Raw genomic sequence first — 7,944 nt, 5'->3', positions numbered from 1 at the left:
GCTTTTGTTGCTGTTCATTTATAATTAAATATTCTTTAGTTGACTGTTCTTCTCAACATACTCTTATTTTACTTCAGCCTTGATGACTAAAGAATCTGAGCTTTGCCTGATCAATTTACCTGTAAACCATTGCTTTTCTTTTTTGAGCTCTGGGTTTAGGAGTGCTCTCGGGTCTTTTGGCTTCCCAGTTCTGCAGAGGATGGGAGCCACATTCCGCCTCTTAGCCCAGCTCAGCCTCCCCCCATGAGGCTATTGGAGAAGAAATCTGCATTTCTGAAAACACAATTTTAAGTGGAGCATGGAAGAGTTGCTTCCATGTCAGTTGCAGATCTGAAAATATAATTAAGTTTCTTAAAATCCCAGTCCATCCCACTCTTAAGCCAGTCCAGTGACTTCACATGAAAGGAATTGGTGGTTGTGCCTAACAACTATGTCTCATCTCTTTTCTCATCTCTTTCCTCTCTTGCCTTCTCCTTCTCCTACTTTTGGTGGTTCTAGATCTTCATGAAAAGCCTGAAAATAGATCATTATGCCAAGGTGAGGCTGAGGCTCCTCTGATTCTTCTTTTCATCACTGCAAAACTTAGTCAGGGTCAAACATACGAAGCTGCTGAAGGTTGTTCCTTTAGAAGAAGGAGCCTTCATTATTGCAGCTCTGAGGCAGAAACACATTGTAGACTTTACATATGATTTTAGTTTCTTGTTTGCTCTGCTTCACTTTCATTTCAAAATGGGAATGTAAAAATAGCAAGTGTCTTCATTTTGTTTATGGTTTATGTTCATCACTATGTAGGGCAAATTCCTCCTGGTTGCATGGCTTCAATCCATGTCTGATTCAACGTTTTCTTGCTTGATCTCTTTTTTGGTCAGTAATAAAAGTAGCTTTGGCAACAATCTACCTGATCCTTCTTGTGTTCTCTTCAATGGTTTTCATTACGTGGCTTTTCTGCAGTTATCACACAAACGTGCCACAGCCAACGCATACATCATAACAATAACACCAAGATACAGTAGTGGAAGCATCCTAAAGACATTCTCTGTTCTGGTGCAGCCCTTGTTTTCCCTTCAAACGAGCACAGAAAAAAAAAAAAAGAAAAAAAGAAAGAAAAAAGTCTGAAAGTTTCCTTTTTTTCCCCTTCTTTTTTATAAACTTTGTTTCTCCCTGCCTGGCAGGAGGGAGAAGCAGCTAATGTCTCCCTGCTGAAAGCATTAACTGATTGCATTGTTGCTTGAGCACAGCAGCTGTCCTTTTGCATTTAGACTCCCAGTGACAACAAAATTAAGGCAGCCTCCCCTTCTGTCAGGCAATAAAATGATTTTCTCAACTTCTTTATTTCTTCTGAGAACTTCTTAGTGCCTGCCGTTCTACGACTGCAGTAAGATGCTACAACCATAATGAAGGGGACCTTTTAATCAGTGTTTTCTGGAAAGTCAAATGGAAAACACAAAACAATGCAGATTCTAGTGTGCCCTGAGGACTGATTTCCCCCAGATTTTCTGTTTGCTTTAAATTTGTTGATGTGTGAGGGTGTTTAATCTCATTTATACCACAAATGCTATGCTGATTAATTGCCCATTGCTTTCTTGTGTCTGATAAAAAGGATCGTGCTATGACATCCACAGAAAAGAACAAATCCCCAGCAAAGAGGAAGGAGAGTGCTGCTGCATGGTCTTAATTTAATTTTTGAGTCTGGATGGACCCTAATATTTTGTAATATTCTTTGTACTACATCAAAATGAGTCCTTCCCAAATGATGCCTTCCGGGTAGTTTCAGCTGCCTAGATCTTAGGGCGATGTGGAAACTGAGTAAGAAAATAACTTTAAACTCAGTCCTTTTCTCTTCCAGTGACCTATTTTGGGTACTTTTCTTTAAGCAGACATCCTGCCTGCAATGAAAGTGCAATAGGAATGGAAGCTGCTGCTGAAAACTGAAATACATTTTTATTTTGAATGGATCTCTGTATCCTCAGTTTCTGATTTTACACATACTTAAATATGCATTCTTTTTAATGAGAGGAAAGAACAGTCTTCAATTTAATAATTTTTCTGGTTCTGATTGCATCTGTTTATGTGCAGTTTGTAGGTTCAGTGCGATGCACCAAAAGCATGGGCTCTACTATAACTTATGGGTTATGGGAGGGGGGAGGTTGGGAACCACAGTGTTAGGCTAAATCATCCACATTTGCCACAGCGGGATCCTTCACCTATTTTCTGAAACATTTAGTTTCATTTTTTTCCTCTGGATCTGACCCTCACAGCTCAGTGTGGGTAATTAGCCCCCTGCTTCTTCTGTAGCTACTAAAAACTGGGGGAAAATAAACGTTTCCATTTTAAACCATTATTGCAAAAGCACAGCCATGGAACACTGGAGATTCACTCATGATGTAAGGGCAATTCTCATAAAATGACACGCAGGCATTTGGATTCTTGCCTTCAGAATTAAGAACAGTATATTTTCTTAAGAAAAAAAAAAAAAAAAAGGAGAAAATGGAAAATGAGGCAGTTCTGTTTCCGTGGTTTCAGAGTAGGAATTCAGGTATTGAAATCTCAGCTTGTGGTGTTACCATCCTAAAATCACTTATGCAAGAAACTCTGATGTGAAATAATAACAATTAGCGTTCAAGTAAGCAGAGGAAGAGTCTTTGGTAAAGTGATTTCTTCTCCAGTGGTACCCAAAGGAAATGATCTCTGTATGGCAAGATAGTCAAGTGATGAACTTTTAAAAAACTGTTATTGCAGGACATCTGCAACGTGATTTGCCATCACACATCATCTTAATAGCACTTGAGAGCTTTCCCTCGCAAATCCCTTGACAAAATACCCTTCCAGTTAGTGCTTCTACGCCACTCAATTCAAAATTAAAGTTTAGACAATCAAGCAAAAGGTAAGATCTGCTGTTAGTGGCTGCTCAGTTCTGCCCTTTTTGCACGCTGACACAATTAGGCAGATACTTCATTAAAGCAGTCAATACCAAAATTAAGCCAGAATTTACCCAAACATCCAAGGCAGTATTGCACCACACAAAACTATGAATCTGCTGCTCTGTTTCTTGCTGAATCTATGGATTTAAAATTAAATCCCATTTTCTTCTTTCTACAAAGGAGGTATTAGAACAGACATTATTGGCTGAGAACATAATCCTGCAATGGTACCATGTCCAACTCATCCAATTTTCTTATGAAATTCGATGGTTTTCTTTAAGCTCCAGCTCTCTGCATCAACCAGTTGCATAAGGAGCTCAGCTATTCATTTCAGCAGAGCTGAAGTCCAGCCTCGACTTGGGTACACACTAAAGGCTCAAAAAAACCCTACATACACAACTGTTAAAGTTATTGCTCATTTTGGGGGAGAAATTGTGATTTTTGAATGCCACTGACAGTGAAGGCATTGAGTAATTCAGAGGGGAATAGAACTAATAGAACTAATAGAGAAACAACTCAGCATCCGTCGGCTTTGCTGGAGGAAGACCTGCTCTGAGCAAACACATTCACTGCTCCTTATTCACCCATCTCTCTCTTTTGCACTCCTCACAATTCTCAGAGATTAATCCAGAAATAAAGTTGCCTTTTTGTGAGTTTTTCTCAAGTTCCCCCTTTCCTATAAAGGTTTTATCTGCTCTTCTGTTGACTTGATGCCATTTTGCTTCAGAAATTCTGCTCAACCTCAGCTTTTCCAATAGCGCAAAAGCAGTTCTGAGAGCCCTTAAAGACATCATTAAAAATTTTATTTCCATGCCTTTCAAAGCCCCTGGAAATACGTATTGTATTACATGCCATCATCATAAACAGCATTTCTCTTAATGAAATAATCTCAGTCTAATCTTTCGGCAGTGTGAATATTCTAAAAGGAAGGTTTAAAGACGTAGATGCTAAATAAATTAAAGTGAGCTAAGGGAAGGTGCTTTATAACTCTAGAAATATTGCAAGCATTATTTAAAGCAGTGAATATTTTTACAGCCTCGTGAATGCTAATCTCTGGGAAATCTCAGGTAGCAAATATAGTTTTAATTCTCAATTTTAGTTATCACAATCTGGAACTGTAAATTAATTTCAACACTATAAAAAGTAATAGAGACGTTTATTTTCCTAAGCAATCTGGCTTATTCAGCTGCAGACTAAAACTGAATTAACGGTTCTGATATGATGAATACAAAGTTAGTGATGATGTGAAACACAAACAACGACAGTACCTGCTGGAAGAGTTATGCTGGAGTCCAACTTTTTCCTCATTAATAAACTCCATTACTATTTAAAAAATTATACTGAGCTTTCTAACTGGCACTTGAGTGCTCTCCTGGAGTCTTTTCTATAAGAAATAACACCATCTGCAGTATTGTTACAGCCTAAATGTACTTCTTCCTTTGGGGATGCATTAAATGCAGAATTCTGACATCTGTCACATTTGTATAACCAAGAAGTAAACTAAGGTAAAAACTTGGCAAAGTCATGGGATGTGATGGCCAGCGTTCAGTCCAGGGAGGGAGGTGAGGTTACAAAAGCCATCAGAAAATAGAAACAAAAGGGATCAGCGAGGAAACCACAAGGATGCCTCAGGAACAGAGTGTGATTCAAAGACAATAGTGCTGTTCAAGAGCCATTGGTACTGCCCTGTGTCAAAGAAGAGGTTTCTTATATGTTGAAGACTTGTACGGATACAGGAGTATTTTTGTAAGTCTACGTACAGGAGTGACATGGGAAGAGATGAAGCAGTGCAGAGGCATGCAAGACTGAAAATAGGATCAAGAAGGAAATAAAGCAGCTTGAGAAAAAGTAGCTGCCAGTGTCTGATCCTGTTGTGCATTAGCAAATGGCACTGTTACTGTTTATGACTGATTTCCCTAAGTAAGAAGGTATTGCCAAAGAAAGCTATTTTTTTTTCTCCCTAACAGAACCCATAGATTCCTCCATCTACAAATCAGGTTCACCTACAAATTACAAGTTCATCAACAAATGAGTTTTACTGCAATGGCCGGGCTATGTAGCTGATGGTTTAATTACAGGTACGTTGACTACATTCAAGTGAAGAGTCTGAGTATACTGATGCCTGTGAAAACCTAGCAGGGAAGATGGGATGATGGGGTCGGTAGCTCCAATGCTCCAAAGAACTCAACCTGGCCACGCTGCCCTCATGCTCAAAGTCACCTGAAAGCCCTCACAACTAGGAGTTGAATCACTCTGTACTCGTGGCATTAAACAAAAGTCAAAGCAAATAGCAAAGCAGGAAAAAAACTTCTCCAGGATTAACAAGAAATACCTTTAACTTGAGAGCTTGTGGACAAATTTGTCCCACTGCTGGGGATACTGAGGTGATGCCCTCCCCCCCAGGCCATACTGAAGGTGCTGCTGACATCTGCCTAAAGAGCATTGTCAGCTTCCACTGAGAACACAGCCACCTCCAGCAGCCCAGATAAAACTCTGCTCTGGGATGGAGGAGTGTGCATCTCCTCAACCAACCAGGGATGCTCCTGCATGGTAAGTACAACACAGAGGGACTCAGAGAGCTTTGGCTGCCTTCTTTGGAGGAAAATGCTCCAGTGAATGCAGAGCTATGAAAAGCTGGTTAGGAGAATTTGCCAGGGCCTTTCCTCTGCAAGAAGAGTTGCATCATAAAGTTAAAGCAGAACAAAAGGGTTACTAATTTAAAAGGACAACACATATGTACTTTAGCACCCAGCCAAAAAAATGTGTTTTTTTGTTTGTTTAAAACATTTACTGAATCTTGCATTGCCTAAACACAAAATATTATGCCAGTATTAAAGCCTGAAAATGAACATTATTTACTAGAAAGCATAGAAATATTTAGGTTTTGTTCTAAATCAGAAAAAACAATTTGAAAACTGGAAAGCACTAAAAACATTTCTGCACATCCCCAATTGGGACCTATGTTTATGACAGCTCTTTAAGAGCAATTCCCCCGAGAGCCTTGGTAATCCTGCAGTTATTTGGTTACCAGTAAACTGGTCTAATGCAAACTTTGCTTAGAAAATACATGGGCGTTTTAGTGCAATTCTTCAGGAGTGCCAGACAAATCAGGTACCTCTGGTAAAGCAGTACATGGTGTGCTTCCTATGCTGATATCTCCCTTCCTTGGAGGACACATGTCTTCCTGCCATTGCCTGCAGGGCTGAGAGAAGAGCACAGCTCCAGGCCCCATGAGTGATACTGGAAGCTTTAAGAAACACTGGAGATTGCACTGATTAAAACCCAATGGTGATATTTGACCAGGGACATTTAATTTTATTAAATGCCAAGCTGTGTACCAGCACAGACCAGAGTGCTTATGAATCAATAATTGTTGGCAGACTCATTTTATTTAAAGTTGGGAACTGCCACAAAGTGACCATATTTCAGTTGATATCTTTAATTTAGGAAAAGGAAAAAAAAAGAACTAAGTTGTAGGGATGGGGTGATGATAACCATGGCCATGATTTCATTTTACAGGTGCCTTTGAGTTATTTTATTGAGATGTTTTATATACAAGTTTTAAAGTACAAGGTGTGTTATCATTTTATTTCCTCGGAACAACTAATAAGCTGGAAAGCCAGCCAGATATTTATAGAGGGATATTTTTATAGAAGAAATCTTCCAGTGACTGGGGGGAGGGATGGAGAAGCACACACCACTCCTAATGTAGAGAAATGACTGGGAGCTCATACTTACGAATACAGTGCCATAGCTAAATTAGATAAATTATTATGGGCCCTAGATACCAATGTCTGCTGCTATACACTGCCTGCTGCAGAAACAGCCTTTTGATTTTCCTTCTCAGGGAGAGAGGGAAAAATGAAAAATGTATTACTCTTTTCATTACACAGCTCTCTATTTTCTGCTCCTTATATATGCGTTTATGTCTGTATCTACATGTGCATAGATATACACGCTTAGTTACCAGCTTTTATTTTTAATTTCCTTGCTACTGAGTGCACTCATCTCCTGTATGCGTGGGAAATGCTGGTGCCCCAGTGCTGCTCCACCACCAGGTACCAGCGGGCAGCTCCACCCACACTGCTTTTGGAGTGGTACATTTATTCTGAGAATGAGAATGAAACCTGCTGTAACTCCATAAAACCAAACCCTTTTCTCCAATAAACGCATGGCTTAATGCAAGAGACTTCAGTGTTTGCCAACCAACACAACAGGCACAGAATAGAGTGCTTCTCTTCTACATAGATACGGGGAGAAAGGTCTGTGTATTAGCCAGGAGAAAAAGGGATGCTCTGGGGAGTTTAGACTTTAGGAAGCTAATTCAAAAGCCACGTGTGACTCAGGAGCCTGGGAGGTTCTCTCTAATAGAGAGCATCTCCAATTGGAACAGTGTGGGTGCTCATAGATGTTCTCTATTTCTTGAGCCATGATGATTTTACTGTACAGATTTCACCACATAACATATACATGTATACATAAATAGGTACAGTAATGCTGCCTTGTAAACCTCATGGAGAGCAGATTACATGAAATAAGATTTAAGATGTTCCACTCCATACGTATTTCTCAGATTTCTTACAACCGCAAACGAGCATGAGACAGAATGGTGCAAAAACTTATTCAGAACCTATTTTGGAGGTATCAGAAAAACTTCCTTAATTCCAATAACGCTGAAGAAATGTTATTACCCTGTCAGGCAGCATAAAGCTGCATGTGTGCACACTGGGATGGGAGAGGGTGTAGGAAAGAAGATACTTTCCTCCCTATCAGTCAGTTATGCAGTAGGAATCAAACCTTTTTACCCCGCTCTGCACCACAGTCTGCCTCCTAGTTCCTGTGCTAGGAGCAGGAACACAAAAAAGTAGTTCCAGCTCAGCCAGAGGATGATTTTTATCAGCTCATTTTAGTCAATAAAGAATGGAGTCAATCACTCTTAGAAAACAGCACTTTGCAGTCCTTGTATACCGGGCCGGTACAATCACAGAATAAATCAATAACCACATTAATCAATGCAATGTAA

The 7,944-nt window shown here is 39.7% G+C and overlaps 1 protein-coding gene across 1 annotated transcript in view; it reads right to left on the bottom strand.

Annotated features, from left to right (window-relative positions):
- Nucleotides 1–672: 672 nt before the first annotated feature.
- Nucleotides 673–7,944, bottom strand: part of CNTN6 (contactin 6) — a 137,467-nt gene continuing 130,195 nt past the window's right edge. The window contains exon 24 of the mRNA XM_090148467.1: nucleotides 673–1,062. The gene's annotated coding sequence lies outside the window, so the exon portion shown is untranslated. The remainder of the gene's footprint in view (nucleotides 1,063–7,944) is intronic.

The sequence above is a fragment of the Phasianus colchicus genome, chromosome 11 (genome assembly GCF_987193195.1).
Source record: "Phasianus colchicus chromosome 11, bPhaCol1.hap1.1, whole genome shotgun sequence".
Taxonomy (NCBI): Eukaryota; Metazoa; Chordata; class Aves; order Galliformes; family Phasianidae; genus Phasianus; species Phasianus colchicus.
This window is presented reverse-complemented; position numbering and strand designations above follow the sequence as displayed.